Below are 15,331 nucleotides of genomic sequence, written 5' to 3'. Positions count from 1 at the left end.
CATGGTTCGCGGGAAGAACGACTGTCTGAAAGCCTCCGTGCGCGCTCGAATCTCTCTAATTTTACATTCGTGATCTCCTCGGGAGGTATAAGTAGGGGGAAGCAATATATTCGATACCTCATCCAGAAACGCACCCTCTCCAAACCTGGCGAGCAAGCTACACCGCGATGCAGAGCGCCTCTCTTGCAGAGTCTGCCACTTGAGTTTCCTAAACATCTCCGTAACGCTATCACGGTTACCAAATAACCCTGTGACGAAACGCGCCGCTCTTCTTTGGATCTTCTCTATCTCCTCCGTCAACCCGATCTGGTACGGATGCCACACTGATGAGCAATACTCAAGTATAGGTCAAACGAGTGATTTGTAAGCCACCTCCCTTGCTGATGGACTACATTTTCTAAGGACTCTCCCAATGAATCTCAACCTGGTACCCGCCTTACCAACAATTAATTTTATATGATCATTCCACTTCAAATCGTTCCGCACGCATACTCCCAGATATTTTACAGAAGTAACTGCTACCAGTGTTTGTTCCGCTATCATATAATCATACAATAAAGGATCCTTCTTTCTATGTATTCGCAATACATTACATTTGTCTATGTTAAGGGTCAGTTGCCACTCCCTGCACCAAGTGCCTATCCGCTGCAGATCTTCCTGCATTTCGCTAAAATTTTCTAATGCTGCAACTTCTCTGTTTACTACAGCATCATCCGCGAAAAGCCGCATGGAACTTCCGACACTATCTACTAGGTCATTTATATATATTGTGAAAAGCAATGGTCCCATAACACTCCCCTGTGGCACGCCAGAGGTTACTTTAACGTCTGTAGACGCCTCTCCATTGATAACAACATGCTGTGTTCTGTTTGCTAAAAACTCTTCAATCCAGCCACACAGCTGGTCTAATATTCCGTAGGCTCCTAATTTGTTTATCAGGCGACAGTGCGGAACTGTATCGAACGCCTTCCGGAAGTCAAGAAAAATAGCATCTACCTGGGAGCCTGTATCTAATATTTTCTGGGTCTCATGAACAAATAAGGCGAGTTGGGTCTCACACGATCGCTGTTTCCGGAATCCATGTTGATTCCTACATAGTAGATTCTGGGTTTCCAGAAATGACATGATACGCGAGCAAAAAACATGTTCTAAAATTCTACAAGAGATCGACGTAAGAGATATAGGTCTATAGTTTTGCGCATCTGCTCGACGACCCTTCTTGAAGACTGGGACTATCTGTGCTCTTTTCCAATCATTTGGAACCCTCCGTTCCTCTAGAGACTTGCGGTACACGGCTGTTAGAAGGGGGGCAAGTTCTTTCGCGTACTCTGTGTAGAATCGAATTGGTATCCCGTCAGGTGCAGTGGACTTTCCTCTGTTGAGTGATTCCAGTTGCTTTTCTATTCCTTGGACACTTATTTCGATGTCAGCCATTTTTTTCGTTTGTGCGAGGATTTCTTAAGGAAATGGAATTAATCTATGAAAGAATTGCACGGTTTTTGAAGGCATTGCGGGTTGCATAAAACACATGGGTAGGGGAAGCTGAATCATGCTGTATAACGATTGTTCATCATTCTGCGACCCTTATCGGGTAGGATAACAGGACATAGATAGACGACCCAACTAAGAAACGCACCTTCCGTCACGGCATCGTTTAGTAAGAGCAAGAGCTGTATGGAGTTGCTCAACAAGCTTCAGTGGCAGACACTACGAGGTGGCGTTACAGAGGGTTTCCCTCCTAAGAGTCGCCAGCAGCATTTAATCTAGGATTCGGCAGATATTCACAGTTTCGTCTCTGCAATGTGTAGCTGAGCTTCCGCGGGAATTCTCAACTATATGAGCCATCCATACACACATCACAACATGACACACATCTATATCTGCATCTGTATATTTGTACCAGGAGGAGAATGTCAGTAAGTCACTGTTAGCTCAAATTTCTCTGATTTACTGGTTGCGGTCGTCTTGGAAGACGCATGTAGGAGGAAAGAACAATACTCTAGCAGCGACAGCACCGTTATGGCCCGTGCTGACTGCTAGCGTCATGCACCAGCGCTGCTCAGTCGCTGCTGCAGTACTGGCTATTCTCATTGTTTTTCTGTCCTTGCAAACACATATCGAAAAAACGAATATCACACTACACTGATCTGGAACGACCGTATCGTAAGGGGAAGTATAATTTCGCTTTAAAACTCATTCTGTTTGTAACTGGCAACAAATGGAAGTATATGTTTTGGATGACTCCAGCTGCTCATTGCAGAAACAAGATTGTAAATAAAGACAAAAAACACGTATCGCGAAGGAATTGCCCGAGTGGGACAGAAATACGAATATGTGATATACATATACAGACAAACAAATTAATACAATTTCAGAAAAATTGGATGATTTACTCAAGAGAAGGTTCACAAATTGAGTAAATCATTTGTGCGTTGGTCTACCTGTGGCCCTTATGCAAGCAATTATTCGACTTGGCAATGATTAACTGAGTTGTCCGGTGTCCCCATGTTGTACTCGTGCCAAATTCTGTTCAACTTGCACGTTAAATCGTCAAAATCCCAGGCTGATTGGAGGGTGCTGACCCTAGTGCTTCTCAACTGGGGAAGGATCCGGCGACTTTGCTGGCCAAGGTAGGATTTGGAAAGCACGAAAGCAAGCAGTAGAAACTCTTCCCGTGTGCGGGCGAGCGTTAACTTCCCGAAACGTAAGCTCAGAATTACTTTCCGTGAAGGCCAACAAAACGGGGCGTAGAATATCGTCAGCGTATGGCTGTGCCGTAAAGGTGCCACGGACGACAACCAAAGAGGTCCTTATAAGAAAATAAATGGCATCCCAGACCATTATGCTCGTTTGTCGAGCCATATGGCGGGTGAGCGTCATGTTGATATCCGGCCACTGTACGGAGCGTCTCCAGAGACGTCTCCGGCCTGGAACCACTTTTACTAGTGAACCATGAATTTACTTTCAAAACTTTTTCTTAAGAATTTACTTTATTTACTAGCGATTCATCAAGAACATTAACACATTTAATCATACTATGTGAGCGTGGATGTAGTTGCCAGGGAGTAACTGATGAAACCAAAATGAAATTGCTTTTATCAAATGGAAATTTTATTCCAAAGCTTTTTTTTAAGAAACAGATTTAAAATTATAAGCAGAAAGCACCCTCTAAATATCAAGTTACAATTTATTCAGAGGCAGAAAGAAACAAATTTTTGAGTGTATGAGCTTTCGGGCTGAGAACCTTGCTACTCCCTTTTGACACGGCCGTAGTCACGAGCGCTCACAACAACCTCTGGAAGACTACACTGGTGCAAATCTGCAACACACCAGATTACTTTAAACTAAAAATTTTAACAATTCACACAGGCACATAAACTATGCACCCTATAGGAGGGATGTAAATGGTACAAAACACTAAAATTAAAAGATTAATTTGCCACCGAATGTACAACTTGATTTTGACTTCTAAGAAAAGTCTTGCGGTGGAAGGGTGGCAACTTTATATACTAAAATGACCATTTGCATAAAAGCCCATGAAATGCAATCTTACATAAAATTATACAAGGTTGGCCAAACATGCTCTACAGTATACATATACCGCCTCTCAAGATGATAGGTAAGATAAAAATATATTTCAGGAATTAGGCCATTACACTTCAAGCAATAAATTCGTTAACACACCGAATCCGACAAATATGGCAGAGGCAGCTATTAACGTACGGCAGATTGATAAGGAGATTACCGAACAACCCAAACCGCAAGTTTCTCTAACCCGCCCGTACTCCACAAGGGAAAAACAAACCACCCAATTCACAAATAACGACCTTCCCGCGGGTGGGCAAACGGAGAAGATTGGTGGGATGACCCCAAAACAAAGCGGCTGGTGACCTTACCAAGCAAACAAGTAGAATTTAACAAGTAAATGAAACAACCTATCACCACTCACTTAACTTCTAATAAACTGCGATTTCTGGCGAAGACCTGGCGCAGCACCCCCAAAACTCTCTCCCGAACCGTCCGCTGCCAGCCGCTTTAACGGACGCAGGAAAGCGCGCCGATCTCCCGTCTCACGGCGTCGCAGCTCGCATCGGGCAGACCGATGTCGTGGGTTGACTCCTGTCGCCCTCGTGTCGGTCGCTATACGGCGCGGCCCACTGGACTCATGTGGCGACCTCACATGCGCCGACGCTCAAGGTGGACAAGGTGTCTCAGTGCGTGACCGACCAACCGATCGATCCAACCGCCAACCGTCCGCTGCCAGCCGCTTCAACGGACGCAGGAAAGCGCGCCGATCTCCCGTCTCATGGCGTCGCAGCTCGCATCGGGCAGACCGATGTCGTGGGTTGACTCCTGTCGCCCTCGTGTCGGTCGCTATACGGCGCGGCCCACTGGACTCATGTGGCGACCTCACATGCGCCGACGCTCAAGGTGGACAAGGTGTCTCAGTGCGCGACCGACCAACCGATCGATCCAACCGCCAACCGTCCGCTGCCAGCCGCTTCAACGGACGCAGGAAAGCGCGCCGATCTCCCGTCTCATGGCGTCGCAGCTCGCATCGGGCAGACCGATGTCGTGGGTTGACTCCTGTCGCCCTCGTGTCGGTCGCTATACGGCGCGGCCCACTGGACTCATGTGGCGACCTCACATGCGCCGACGCTCAAGGTGGACAAGGTGTCTCAGTGCGTGACCGACCAACCGATCGATCCAACCGCCAACCGTCCGCTGCCAGCCGCTTCAACGGACGCAGGAAAGCGCGCCGATCTCCCGTCTCATGGCGTCGCAGCTCGCATCGGGCAGACCGATGTCGTGGGTTGACTCCTGTCGCCCTCGTGTCGGTCGCTATACGGCGCGGCCCACTGGACTCATGTGGCGACCTCACATGCGCCGACGCTCAAGGTGGACAAGGTGTCTCAGTGCGTGACCGACCAACCGATCGATCCAACCGCCAACCGTCCGCTGCCAGCCGCTTCAACGGACGCAGGAAAGCGCGCCGATCTCCCGTCTCATGGCGTCGCAGCTCGCATCGGGCAGACCGATGTCGTGGGTTGACTCCTGTCGCCCTCGTGTCGGTCGCTATACGGCGCGGCCCACTGGACTCATGTGGCGACCTCACATGCGCCGACGCTCAAGGTGGACAAGGTGTCTCAGTGCGTGACCGACCAACCGATCGAGACAACCGCCAATGACTGTTGCCTGAGCAACTCGAGCAGACTGGCGGCCTAACGCGCAGACTCAGATGCAGGAACTCAGCCCCCGACCGGGCGACCACTCGTTGAGTTCTCTCACTGCGCCACAAATTCGGACCAGAGACAGACTAGCAAGCTGGGGACGAGAAACTGACCCCAGACTGACTCCAGACTCACCCAGACTGACCAACTGGCGAGCTCTTAGCGCCCTTTAAATGCACGTGAGCAGGCAACCTTTCCCCTTTCCCACCAGAGGGAGACACCGAAGCTGCGATTGCCACAGCGGCGCCGCCGCCAGATACGGAGGGCTACTGCTCCACACAACGCGCTGCGGCGCGCTCTTCAAAACAGCAATTTTTACCACGGCTCAACTACAGTAAAAGTGTCCTCAGTGACGCGTCCCGCTTCAAATTGATCCCCGATGACCAGCGGAGACAAGTCTGCGGACGCCCTAGACAGTGATAGGATACCATCCTCACTTTAACTCACCCTACTGCTGACAACCAGTAGTAATGATCTTGGACCGCGCTGCTACGGTCGCGGGTTCGAATCTTGCCTCGGGCATGGATGTGTGTGATGTCCTTAGGTTAGTTAGGTTGTAGTAGTTCTAAGTTCTAGGCGACTGATGACCTCAGATGTTTAGTCCCATAGTGCTCAGAGCCATTTGAACCATTTGGGGCCGCGCGGATGGCCGCTTGGTTTTAGGCGCCATGTCACGGATTGCGTGGCCCCTCCCGTCGAAGGTTCAAGTCCTCCCTCGGGCATGGGCGTGTATGTGTGTTGTTCTTAGCATAAGTTAGTTTAAGTAGTGTGTAATTCTACGGACCGATGACCTCATCAGTTTGGTCCCTTAGGAATTCACACACATTTGAACATTTTGATTGGTCTGGGGTGCTATTTCTTTTCAAAGCATAACCCTTTTGGTTGTCAACCGCGGTACCCTTACGCTACAGCGATACGTCTACTGTATTCTGCACCCTGTTTTGTTGCCCTTCATGACCAGCCGTCCTGGGCTTACATTTCAGCGAGATAATGCCCTCCCGCACACGGTGGGAGTTTCTATTGCTTGTCTTCGTGCTTGCGAAACCCTACCTTGGCCAGAAAGGTTACCGAATCTCTCCCAAACTGAGAATGTTTGGACCATTTTCGGCAGGACCTTCCAATCACCTCCGGATTTTGAAAATCTAACGCGTCTGGCACGACATCCTTCAGGAGAACATCCAGTAAGTCTGTCAATCAAAGCCAAGCCTAATAACAGCTTGCATGAAGGCCAGAGGTGGATCAACGCGTCACTGACAGCTGTTTCTCTCGAATAAATCATCCAATCTTAATCTTCCTGGAACTGCAATCTTTCATTTATCTATACATGATGTAAATCACACCTGCCGATTTTTAGTGTATGTGGGCAGAACATCAGCGGAAATGTACTTGACGACTCTTAGGAGAGTCGTTCGAACATTATGAAAAGATTTGCTGTTGAAATTCCCAGAACGTACGTTCGATCGAAGAATAGTGGGGCGTCCTATTAGTTTCTGTCACATATTTCTCGCGAAATGCCCACAGTGAGAAAATCAGAGATATTAATCGTTCTTCCCACGAACTATTCGCTAATGGAGCGGATAACAACAGTGGCTCCGACAGTGAGGTGGTTTTGGGAGTATATATATGTAGATCATTGGGGAACGTAGTTCGTGATGAAAACACTGTAGCAAGCAGTTGTTGGTAACGCCTCCTTGGAGGCCAGTTAAGTAGTGATGCTTTTGCTATGCTCACTTTGAAAGTTATTTGATGAAGTTGAAGCAATCTTAAATCCTTACTATTCAAGGATAATTCTTAGGAGAGTCGTTTGAACATTATGAAAAGATTTGCTGTTGAAATTCCCAGAACGTACGTTCGATCGAAGAATAGTGGGGCGTCCTATTAGTTTCTGTCACATATTTCTCGCGAAATGCCCACAGTGAGAAAATCAGAGATATTAATCGTTCTTCCCACGAACTATTCGCTAATGGAGCGGATAACAACAGTGGCTCCGACAGTGAGGTGGTTTTGGGAGTATATATATGTAGATCATTGGGGAACGTAGTTCGTGATGAAAACACTGTAGCAAGCAGTTGTTGGTAACGCCTCCTTGGAGGCCAGTTAAGTAGTGATGCTTTTGCTATGCTCACTTTGAAAGTTATTTGATGAAGTTGAAGCAATCTTAAATCCTTACTATTCAAGGATAATTCTTATTTTTCGATATTTTTAATAACTTCATTCCGTTTTCTTTGGCTGCATCTATCGTTACGTATCCATAGCCCTGCAACAATAGCTGGTTAACTTGTGCCAAGTTTTTAAAAAATAATCTTTACCTGACTACAATGTTTTGTGGTTTATCGTTGTTGTTCGCGCTGTGAGTGCACTGAGCTCAATATTTGAGTCAGCTTCAGTTGTCAGTTACAATTGGTCGATAGAATTTTTGAGGAATGGGAGCGCCGACACGTACATCGTAGCAAGTTATCACATTAATTATTGTTTAAAATATGATGTTCCACATAAGACTAAGTTTCTGTTTCAGCTGAGTTGAAGTTTCAGTATGAAAAAGTTCTCGATGGTCGTGCAGTACAGGTAGTTTTAACACATTATGTACTTTCGATTACTGTTGTTCCTTGAACAAACGAGGCAATGAATAATAAGTTTGCTGCCCTTAATGATTTTTCTCATTTACAGTCTTCGTTTTCCACACCATGGTCGGGGCTTGGCAGGGAGAGTGTTGTACCTAGAAGATAGTGTATCTAGGAACAATATATTCCCTGGTCGGTGTTTCAGTCTAGTGACTAAATTTGGAACCGCTTGAAGGAATACGCACTAGAAACCACCGTAAGTTGTTTCCGGCATCTTCTACTGTTTTTGTTACTGTCATGAGACAAGAAGTTTTGTTTTGTGCGGCGTTTGTAAATATTAAGAATTCTCTACATTTAAGTTCAGTATGATGTACGTATTAAAGATATTTGGAGGATATCGTTAATTCTTTAGCTACAGAGTTTTGTGGTGAGTAAAATGTTGTGTATTTTTGAAGCTAATTACATAACGTATGGGCGGTAAACCCGTACTTCATTGGTAGTGCACCATCTTGTACCTCTTTGGTGAGTACTGCGTAGACGTATACAATTGAAAACACAAATTCACAATGGCACAGCGCATTAGTGATGCAGATAAGGTTACTCGTTGCGAATTCTGTGCGGAAATGTTGCATCAGCTGGAACAACATAATCTTCAGCGATGAGTCAACATTTCATATCAGTGGCATGGTGAACACCCACAACTGCAGAATATTGGGCAGCGAAAATCAACTTGCTCCCATGTACCACGTTCGTGACAGCCCCGAAGTTAATGTGTTTTGTGCCCTTAGCAGACAAAGTGTACAGTCCTTTCTTCTTCATGGAGAAAGCTGTCATGGTGTTGTGTAACTGGATATGCTCCAAAAATTTTTAATTCCATAGATCGATGAAAATGACCTAGATGGCATGATTTACTACCAGCAATATGGAGCACCACCTCTTTTCCTCACGGAGGTTCAGGGTTTCCTCGATAATCGCTTCCCAGGTCGGTGATTGGTCGTGAAGGGCTAATCACATGGCGAACTCGTTTCCCAGAATTGACGTTACTGCCATTATTTATCTGGGTTTAATTAAACACAGTGTGTATGTTTCTCCCCTGCCGAATACTGTAGCCATCCTCAAAAATAGAATCTACTCTGTCATTGTACAAGTTAGGCTCGTTTCACTACGACGAGCGTGGGAAAAAATTGACTATCGGTGAGATGTTTGCCGCATCACAAATGTTAGCCACATGGAGCCAAAATGACACGTGGCAGTTTTACGTAGATCTTGAGGTTGTTTGCTATAAAATGACACATCTATCGATTCTTGAAGTTAGATCGATAAATTTCTATATAATCCCAAATTCTCAAAGCCCTTTTCGACTCACGCTGTATTATCATACCCCGTAATATAAATATATTTATGATCCACAGCTTGGGATAGGATAAAATGTGGTTCGAACAGAACAACAGGATTAATGTAACGCTGCGCAAGTGTATTACAAGGCGCTCGATTTTTATACCACTTAGCTGTAGGATTAATTCATACTAACTAAATTTATTATAAGAACAGCTCTTCAGTGCAAAAAACTGTTGCTAATATCAAACTAAATCATTAGGTAAGACAGCTGCAGGATTGAAGTATGTGATATATACTTTCTACTTCCACAATTTGTATCTATGTTAGATCAGAAAAACTTACTGCAGGTATATATAGTTGATTCTTTTATAAAAATGAAAGTTTCATGAGTAGTGTCGCTGTGTGAGCACATATCAGGTCGCTGTATCAGGCATCAACCTGCTGATTAATCTTATGCATTCCAGAGCTTCACATTACACTTTTCAGTAGTAACAGTGGATCAGCATTCAATTCTACTTGAGAACTGCTACGCTCAAGTTCATGGTGTCTCCAGACGCAAAATTAAGTGCCGTTGACAGGTTTTACGATAAGCGGTACACCCAACTCAAAAATGTCAGGACCGCCGGTAAAGCCTGGAGATTACATGTCCTGTACGTTCTCGTTATTCACATGTTATTCTCACTACGTTGCAATCTTCACGCTATCTGGTGTACGTTTCTAAAAGTCCGCGGACCTCAGTTTCCGTTCATCTGACGCCAGAAACACGACTAACAGCATCTAGCTTCTTCGTTTCCTACTATTAAACCACCCTTCCACGTTTTGTAAATGCTTTTCCGGAAGGACTGATTTCCCACATAACCACTGTTATAGCACTTACCAACGGAAGTAAATAAGTTGGAACCACGTGCTGGTCAGGGAACCGAACACAAATGTCTTTGCACCACAGACAGCTCGTCACTGCGTATGCCTCAGCCACTATCTCATGACTCTTCTACAATCTTTCCATAACCCACAGATGCTCTTTCATTATGTTGCTAAATTAGCACCTTCAGGATTTTTTCCTCTTCTAGCCTGATGGCCATTCAGCCATAACTACGAAGTTTGGTAAGTGGCAGTTTTGGCCCTTTCCCTTCAGGCTTGTTACTCGGATGTGATGATTCAACTTGATAACTGTTCGCAACTGGTAACTGGTAAGGTTAATTTTTATGAAGACCTGCACCATTTACGAGAATTCTCTGCCACGTCAGCCTTCCAAATACGCATCTCGACATGGTTCACATCTAAATCTACGTCTGTACTCCGCAAACCATCTCACAGCGAGCAATGAGGGTACAGGGTGACAATTATTGAACTGTAGGAAATAAAATCATCATAACGTCTGAACTTTGTCCATTAGGACGTTCAAACTGCACGGTTGGTCGCGGGGCATGATGGGAATAACTATGCGCATGGTTTGGTTTAGCCCACTTTCATTTGGATGGGTTCGTCAGTAAGCAATATTGCGGAATTTGGGGGATTGAGAATCCATATTTCGCGATCGAGAAGTATCTCCGCCCTCAACGGGTGGCTGTGTGGTGTCCAGTGTCCAGTCACGGAATAATCATTGAGATATTCCTTGATAGCTCACTGACTACCGAAAGGTACGTGAAGTTTTTGGACATGATTTCAGCGGCATTATCCAAAGTGACCCTGATTTCGACAAGATGTTGTTCATGCAAGATGGAGCTCGACCTCATCGAAGCAGCAGAGTGTTTAATGCCCTGGAGGAGCATTTTGGGGACTGCATGCTGGCTCTGGGGTACCCAGAGGCCACTGGCAGGGGCCTCGATTGGCTGCCATATTCTCCGGATCTGAACACACGCGACTCGTTTTTGTGGGGCTATATTAAAGACAAGGTGTACAACAATAACCCCAAAACTACTGCTGAGCCAAAACAGCCATTCAGTAGGTCATCGACAGCATCGATGTTCCGACGCTTCAGCGGGTCACGCAGAATTTCGCTATTCGTCTGCGCCACACATCGTCAATGATAGTAGGCGTATGGAAGATCTCATAACTTAAATCCCAATAACTGTGGTGACGTTTACATGTTGAATAAAGTGTGTGCATTCCGTAGTCTGTAACTACTTTACGTTTGTTTCATATAGTTCAACAATTGTCACCCTGTACTTTGGTGTTACTGTCATATTGCCTTCTCCTGTTCCATTTTTTTAATGGTGATTGGGAAGAATGTCGGTATGTCAGTATTAAATTTCTCTGATTTTCTCGTTGTGTTTTTTAAGATGCATTTTGGAGGAAGTAACGTACTGAACAACTCTTCCAAGATCTTACTCTCTCGGGATTTCAGTAGCAAATCTCTAGGTGATGCATTTCGACTCTTTCGTAGCGTCTGCCATTGGAGCTACTTCCGTATCTTCCCAAATGCTCTCGCGCTGATTAAACGATCCCGTGATTAAATGAATCGCACTTCGTCGGCACAGCATAGCAAAGCGAGTATCTGGTTTACTGAATACTGTAACACTCCAAGAAACCCGAAAACCCAAATAAGAATGTCATGATAATTTAGAGTAGGGAACAGTGTTATCCTGACAGTTTGTAATGTCTCTTGCAGCGGTCTCTCCGCGATATTTTCAGAAATTTTATAAATTATAAAACTCAGAACATATCTCGAAATATCTCTTCTTATCTTACCGATTCCTAAACTTTAATATACGATGATTATCAATGCAAAGTAGTTTCAAGCCCTATTATTCCTTGGAGCGTCCATTTACTCTATGGAATAGCTTCTCTGCTATCTGTTTTCTCTTATGAAAAGAAGGAGGAATTCTTGCCGATTAGCCGTGAAAGAAGGAGGATGTATATGTATGTATTGTTGAGCTAGTCGCCATCTTGATGAGATTCTGTATGAGAAGGAATTTAATACACGAACTAAACTAAAGTAAGTGTGTTCGCGTATTATTTAACTGATTATTATTGACAGTGTCTGCTTACTACGCTGTGTTGCACGGGATCAGTGGGGAACGTCTGATTTACACTGGACGAACCTGCCGTTTTGTATGCTCAACATATCCAGTTACTTCAAATAAATAGGCTGACACGGTCTTACCAGCAGATCTCCTGTCTTCCCCATGTGATCACCGAAAGTTTATAATTATTACAAATGTTTTCAGGAGATCGACTGACAATTTTCGTCGCACCGAGACTTGGAATATGGTTCACTACCTTATGGAATTTAAGTTAAGCTCAATTTAATCAGGATAGAACAGTATTGAACTGTGTGAATGTGATAAGCCTGCTTTGTGAATGAAAATTCCCTTAACATACGCATGTTTTTACTATCCTTATCAGTGAAGCTAAATCAGGCCGGTGTGACAGAGGTTTTTAAATTTTTTGAATACCACAAAAAAAATATTAAAAGTTACGATAACTTTGACAATAATATAACACCTTAAAGTTTTAATGAACACCAATTTCAATAATTACTGAGTATGTCATGATATAAAGGTAGAAAGAAAGAAAGGTTATTTTTAAACAGCTATCAAACATCTCAGTCATAACTACCAATCAGTGTGACGAAAGTTAAGTCCAAAGTAATATGTCGGTCAAAGATAACATTTATTGTGGAAGAGAGTTGTAAACGCGGCGAAAAGGAAATTCTATGCGTCTACAACGCTCGATCATGGAAACGTTAGTCGCTTGCAAGCTTGCTTGCTATAAAGTCAAGAGAGAGCACCGTTTGTTATAGTACTACAACGGAACACTACGAGATTATTTCTTTAAAAAAAAGTAATATTGGGTGATAGAAATGCGCGGAGTTTGTTCTCAGTTAATCTGACTTGAGAACTTGAACTGAAGTGATATTCTGATAGTGTACGACGAGTTAATGAACTTTAAATTTTGGAGATATTATTGTTGGACTCAACCTTCATCAAAGTGAACAGTTACAATGAAGAATGGACATAGTATCGAAGACTGCAATACCTGATTAGCCTGGAGTAGGAAACATTAATACGAATACACGAAGATAATACAAATACCCCGATTGTAAAACTTGTCGTAATTGTCACGATCACCGAATTGAAAAGAATCGTAATTGATCAGATCCATCAGTGTGCGTGTGGTGTGATGAATATAAACTAATTGCTAAGAAGGAACAATAAAATAGTTCGTCAGTAATGTAAATCTCACCTGTTGGCTCCATCATTAATTGAACTGTGTGATAGTTGACAATCAAAATTAATTAACTGTGAACATTTTAATTGAAAGAGTGACTTGATGAACATTGAGCATTGAAAGGAGTATTTTGCCGAAATAATATCACGAGGCACGAAAGCAAAATAGCATTATAGATTATCTCTGGATTTGTGTCGTGCCGTAGTGAACAATTCTGCCTCTCAACGTAACAACAACTACTGATACTGAACCGCAAATGAATTTTTCCTCGCTTCAGTGGTGTGAAACGACGCCGGTGATGAATGATTCACTCAATACTGCAATAAATAACTAACCGGGCACAGAAAATTATCATAAAACCGTAAGCCGGCCAGAGTGGCCGAGCGGTTCTAGGCGCTACAGTCTGGAGCCGCGCGACCTCTGCGGTGGCAGGTTCGAATCCTGCCTCGGGCATGGATGTGTGTGATGTCCTTAGGTTAGTTAGGTTTAAGTAGTTCTAAGTTCTAGGGGACTGATGACCTCAGAAGTTAAGTCCCATAGTGCTCACAGCCATTTGAACCATAAAACCATAATAAACAATTAAAATCAGCAGTTCGCATCGCTGAGAAGACTGTGCGGACTCGCAAACGGACTTTCATACATAACGCTAGGAACAATTTTCTTTAGAGATTTTCAGGTGCTGTTCCACGTTATACGGCGGGGACAACCATCACTGCGCGTCGCGTCTCCATTCCACTGACCGAGCTGTAGCAGTAGCGGCTCAACATCAACAGCGACAACAAAAAGGGGAGAGGGGACGTCACAATACCTAACTCTTTCACTTCATGATGAATTTAATGACAATGAGTGTGGACATGCGTAACTATCTACATCACCAGCTGTAGTGTATTGTAGACAGTCAATTTAATGCTATTCTAGAGAATACAGCATTGGAGGGTTGATACAAACATGCTGTAACAATAAATAAAAAGACCACAAATATTTTTAATTTTCTTAATGTGGAAGGGAACAATGACACGATTTTGTTTTGGTGAGAGTATCAAAGTAGATATAATGTTAATAAGTTCCTAATTAATAAATTTTTTATAGTGACAAGAAAAAATCTGCAGTAGAATCTTGCGACAGAAGAACGTATGAAATGAGAAGGAAATAGTAATGTTCAGTATGCGGTAGAGACGTACAAATAACTTGCAGAGTTCACAGAAAAACGACTGAAAGCTGAGTTCTGACAGGAAAGAGGTTTCCACAGTTCCAAGAACAGCCACAGCAGACCACGCGATGTACTCCAGAATTAATACCGGTTGCCTTAACGAACCACAGCGACGACACGACATGGAAACGCTTCTGCCGTCAGCCTCTCCGCCGTGTCAGGCCGAGTAAACAGTCCCTCGAGCTCCACGCAACAGAGGTCGTTTCTCTGCTTACACTGGCCGGCGAGGAGGAGCTGAGCGCATCTACCAGGCAGACTCGCCCTCTGTGTCGCCACACAGTCTGCAAACATACCATCTCGTCATGTCCGAATGACCCCGCTATTCTGCCAACTACACTAAAGCAACGAGAACACTGAGTTGTCACTCATTCGTGGCTGGTCTCTGTAGTCGCTCACAATGTTGCTCGGTGCACGTCTAAAGCGCAGTTTCATTCGTTAATGCTCAACGTTTTCAGTCTAGGGACGAATGTTTCATGTTGATTGCCGAGATAAGGAATTGAGTGAAGATCGCATCGATGTAATGTACGACGTGTCACGATGCGACAGCTGCAAAAAACTGCCGACGAATAATGATGAAGATACAGATAGAACGAAGAGAAACGGAAAAAGTGCTTGCTAACATGGAGGATTATATTCACGTATCCAATGGTTCGAATATCTTTTTTTTTTTTTTTTTTTTGTCGTCTTACTTTTTTTCAGTTCCAATTTCTGAATCATGTAAATATACAGTTCATCAAATGCATGCTAATTAACATGCATCTAATCATCATTTTTATGAAAAATGCAAGTCATCATGTCACTACCTACTTATTGCACAC

The sequence above is a fragment of the Schistocerca serialis genome, chromosome 6 (genome assembly GCF_023864345.2).
Source record: "Schistocerca serialis cubense isolate TAMUIC-IGC-003099 chromosome 6, iqSchSeri2.2, whole genome shotgun sequence".
Lineage (NCBI taxonomy): Eukaryota > Metazoa > Arthropoda > Insecta > Orthoptera > Acrididae > Schistocerca > Schistocerca serialis.
The sequence above is the reverse complement of the archived record's forward strand: the minus strand, read 5'-3'. Positions refer to the sequence as shown.